The sequence below is a fragment of the Hordeum vulgare genome, chromosome 7H (assembly GCF_904849725.1).
Source record: "Hordeum vulgare subsp. vulgare chromosome 7H, MorexV3_pseudomolecules_assembly, whole genome shotgun sequence".
NCBI lineage: Eukaryota > Viridiplantae > Streptophyta > Magnoliopsida > Poales > Poaceae > Hordeum > Hordeum vulgare.
This window is the reverse complement of record NC_058524.1, coordinates 160700524-160705998: the sequence shown is the minus strand read 5'-3', so window position 1 is coordinate 160705998 and position 5475 is coordinate 160700524.

Genomic DNA, 5475 nt, shown 5'->3' with positions numbered 1-5475 from the left:
AATACCCTCATGCTATTAGGAGTACTAGTAAAGTACACATCAACATCATGTATATCAAATATACTTCTTTCGACTTTTGCCAGCCTTCTTATCTACCAAGTATCTAGAGTTGCTCCGCCTCAGTGACTGTTCCCCTCATTATAGAAGCACTTAGTCTCGGGTTTGGGTTTAATCTTGGGTCTCTTCATTAGTGCAGCAACTGTTTTGCCGTTTCACGAAGTATCCCTTCTAGCCCTTGCCTTTCTTGAAACTTAGTGGTTTTACAAACCATCAACTATTGATGCTCCTTCTTGATTTCTACTTTCACAGTGTCAAACATTGCGAACCGCTCAAGGATCATTGTATCTATCCTTGATATGTTATAGTTCATCACGAAGCTCTCACAGCTTGGTGGCAGTGACTTTGGAGAGCCATCACTATCTCATCCGGAAGATTAACTCCCACTTGATTCAAGTGATTGTCGTACTCAGACAATCTGAGCACACGCTCAACGATTGAGCTTTTCTCCTTTACTTTGTGGACAAAGAATCTTGTTGGAGGTCTCGTACCTCTTAACAAGGGCACAAGCATGAAATCACAATTTCATCTCTGTAGAACATCACTTATGTTCCGTGAAGTTTTAAAACGTTTTCGGCACCTTGCTTCTAAGCCATTAAGTATTTTGCACTAAACTATCGTGTAGTCATCAGAAACGTGTATGTCGGATGTTCATAGCATCCACAGACGACGCTCGAGGTGTAGCACTATGAGTGGTGCATTAAGGACATAAGCCTTCTGCGTAGCAACGAGGACAATCCTCGGTTTTACAGACTTAGTCTGCAAAGTTTGCTACTATCAACTTTCAACTAAATTTTCTCTAGGAACATATAAAAACAGTAGAGCTATAGCGCAAGCTACATCGTAATTCGCAAAGACCATTAGACTATGTTCATGATAATTAGTTCAATTAATCATATTACTTAAGAACTCCCACTCAAAAAGTACATCTCTCTAGTCATTTGAGTGGTGCATGATCCAAATCCACTATCTCAAGTCCGATCATCACGTGAGTCGAGAATAGTTTCAGTGGTAAGCATCTCTATGCTAATCATATCAACTATACGATTCATGCTCGACCTTTCGGTCTCATGTGTTCCGAGGCCATGTCTGCACATGCTAGGCTCGTCAAGCTTAACCCGAGTGTTCCACGTGTGCAACTGTTTTGCACCCGTTGTATGTGAACGTTGAGTCTATCACACCCGATCATCACGTGGTGTCTCGAAACGAAGAACTGTCGCAACGGTGCACAGTCGGGGAGAACACAATTTCGTCTTGAAATTTCAGTGAGAGATCACCTCATAATGCTACCGTCGTTCTAAGCAAAATAAGGTGCATAAAAGGATTAACATCACATGCAATTCATAAGTGACATGATATGGCCATCATCACGTGCTTCTTGATCTCCATCACCAAAGCACCGGCACGATCTTCTTGTCACCGGCGCCACACCATGATCATCCATCAACGTGTTGCCATCGGGGTTGTCGTGCTACTTATGCTATTACTACTAAAGCTACATCCTAGCAAAATAGTAAACGCATCTGCAAGCACATATGTTAGTATAAAGACAACCCTATGGCTCCTGCCGGTTGCCGTACCATCGACGTGCAAGTCGATATTTCTATTACAACATGATCATCTCATACATCCAATATATCACATCACATCATTGGCCATATCACATCACAATCATACCCTGCAAAAACAAGTTAGACGTCCTCTAATTTTGTTGTTGCATGTTTTTACGTGGTGACCAAGGGTATCTAGTAGGATCGCATCTTACTTACGCAAACACCACAACGGAGATATATGAGTTGCTATTTAACCTCATCCAAGGACCTCCTCGGTCAAATCCGGTTCAACTAAAGTTGGAGAAACCGTCACTTGCCAGTCATCTTTGAGCAAAGGGGGTTACTCGTCACGATGAAACCAGTCTCTCGTAAGCGTACGAGTAATGTCGGTCCAAGCCACTTCAATCCAACAATACCGCGGAATCAAGAAAAGACTAAGGAGGGCAGCAAAACGCACATCACCGCCCACAAAACCTTTTGTGTTCTACTCGAGAAGACATCTACGCATGAACCTAGCTCATGATGCCACTGTTGGGGAACGTCGCATGGGAAACAAAAATTTTCCTACGCGCACGAAGACCTATCATGGTGATGTCCATCTACGAGAGGGGATGAGTGATCTACGTACCCTTGTAGATCGTACAGCAGAAGCGATTAGAGATCGCGGTTGATGTAGTGGAACGTCCTCACGTCCCTCGATCCGCCCCGCGAACAATCCCGCGATCAGTCCCACGATCTAGTACCGAATGGACGGCACCTCCGCGTTCAGCACACGTACAGCTCGACGATGATCTCGGCCTTCTTGATCCAGCAAGAGAGACGGAGAGGTAGAAGAGTTCTCCGGCAGCGTGACGGCGCTCCGGAGGTTGGTGATGATCTCGTCTCAGCAGGGCTCCGCCCGAGCTCCGCAGAAACGCGATCTAGAGGAAAAACTATGGAGGTATGTGGTCGGGCTGCCGTGGAAAAGTCGTCTGAAATCAGCCCTAATACCTCCGTATATATAGGTGGGAGGGAGGGGAGGAGGCAGCCTCAAAACCTAAAGGTTTGGCCGAAATTGGAGGTGGAGGAGTCCTACTCCAATCCTACTTGGAGTAGGATTCCACCTTCCCACTTGGAAACTCTTTCCACCTTGTGTTTTTTCCTTCTCAAACCTTATGGGCCTTAGTGGGAACTTATTCCAGCCCACTAGGGGCTGGTTTATCTCTTCCCATAGCCCATGAGACCCCTTGGGGCGTGACACCCCTCCCGATGGTCCCCGGCACCCCTCCCGGCACTCCCGGTACACTACCGATGAGCCCGAAACTTTTCCGGTAATGCACGGAAACCTTCCGGTAACCAAATGAGGTCATCCTATATATCAATCTTCGTTTCCGGACCATTCCGGAAACCCTCGTGACGTCCGTGATCTCATCCGGAACTCCGAACAATATTCGGTAACCAACCATATAACTCAAATACGCATAAAACAACGTCGAACCTTAAGTGTGCAGACCCTGCGGGTTCGAGAACTATGTAGACATGACCCGAGAGACTCCTCGGTCAATATCCAATAGCGGGACCTGGATGCCCATATTGGATCCTACATATTCTACGAAGATCTTATCGTTTGAACCTCAGTGCCAAGGATTCATATAATCCCGTATGTCATTCCCTTTGTCCTTCGGTATGTTACTTGCCCGAGATTCGATCGTTAGTATCCGCATACCTATTTCAATCTCGTTTACCGGCAAGTCTCTTTACTCGTTCCGTAATACAAGATCCCGTAACTTACACTAAGTTACATTGCTTGCAAGGCTTGTGTTTGATGTTGTATTACCGAGTGGGCCCCGAGATACCTCTCCGTCACACGGAGTGACAAATCCCAGTCTTGATCCATACTAACTCAACTAACACCTTCGGAGATACCTGTAGAGCATCTTTATAGTCACCCAGTTACGTTGCGACGTTTGATACACATAAAGCATTCCTCCGGTGTTAGTGAGTTATATGATCTCATGGTCATAGGAATAAATACTTGGCACGCAGAAAACAGTAGCAACAAAATGACACGATCAACATGCTACGTCTATTAGTTTGGGTCTAGTCCATCACATGATTCTCCTAATGATGTGATCCCGTTATCAAGTGACAACACTTGCCTATGGCCAGGAAACCTTGACCATCTTTGATCAACGAGCTAGTCAACTAGAGGCTTACTAGGGACAGTGTTTTGTCTATGTATCCACACAAGTATTGTGTTTCCAATCAATACAATTATAGCATGGATAATAAACGATTATCATGAACTAAGAAATATAATAATAACTAATTTATTATTGCCTCTAGGGCATATTTCCAACACTTTTTTCTCTTATCTCTTCTTCCAATGTTATATCTCTTTTGGATGGGTTAGATTAGACCCAACATACCCCTTCGGGTAATTGACATAGACCAGCGGTTTTCCGGTTAGTCAAATTATAAAACAGAAAGGTTTTCTTATATTGCGGCCGACCTCTAGATAGCCTAAAATGTGCACACCCCACAGCCAATCAGGATATGCCACGTCATTTTTTTTACTCTTTTCTGTTTTTAATTCGTGAAACAGATTTGAACCTGATTTTAGAATGCCTACAACTTTTATTCTATAAATCCAAATGAGGTGATTCTTTTTTGAATTGGTTCACAAATTTTATGTAGTTTCTGTAGATATATGATTTGTCCATGTTTGGAAAGGTAAAATTTGAATTTAAATAGATTTGGTTTAAATCTTGTTTTGCTTATATCTTGAGTTTAAAAATAGATCTTTAATTGACTCTTTTTGCTACTGATCACTAGTGATCTTATTTATTAGTGGGTCAAATTTCAGAATTTTTGGCATATTTTAACTCATTATTTTATGAAAAACGGATTCTGTTTTGGTTCTTGTAAGACAATCTTACTCTTTTATGATATAGCTACTTTTGTTTATAGCTCTATTTTGATCACTTGCTATTGTGATGCTTATTGTGTGAAACTGTTTGCTTCGTTAGATTATCCGGAGTGCGAAGCTTGTTATTTAGACGCGCTCGAGTTCGACAATCGTCAACAAGGCAAGTCACGTTAATCATGTTTTTACCTATGTTCTATATGCATTGTAGCTCTACCTTCTTCACCCAATTGCATGCAAAGTAGGTACTTGGAAATTTGGATCTTGATGTAGTATCATGTGGTAGGCGCCCATCACCCTTGTTACTTGGCTCGGGACGATGAATTTTATTTTTTTGCTATGCTTTTAGTAGACGGGGTTAAGGTTGAGTGTTTATCACGAGTGTTGTGAGAATATAATAATCAAGGTAAGATATTACAAGACTTTTCGAGACCTCGTGATGCAATACACCTCTGGGTGAAGGATGGTTCAGATGGGCTCCCTGGGATAAACCAGCGGAGGACCCGGATGCATGGAGAAGCGCCATGACATCTTTCGGAAAGCTTCACCCAGGCGCGAAGAGATGGATGGATGCTTCAAGACCCAAGGCTTACCTGCACAGCCACAAGTCATTATGGGCTCTGGCTTGGTTGGACAACGTGGTGACTCTGGACGGGCGGTGCTACGAGATGTAGAAGAACGGTAGGATTGGATGGGCACCGACAAAGGCTAAGAGGAACCCGTTGAAAGACCATGTTTTGATCATCCGGTTCTCAAACACCCTGAAGTGCGAGGACTCCAACGGAGGCGATCAAATCTTGTGGGGAACGTGTGCAAAACTCTACAAAGTACCCAAACCTAATCGATTAGCGGTGTCCACGGTCATGGACGACTTGAGCCGAAGGAACTGAAACTATCTGGAATTCTCAACACAAATAATATTAATGATGTGGGTATTATTGACAACTTGGGTATGAGAAT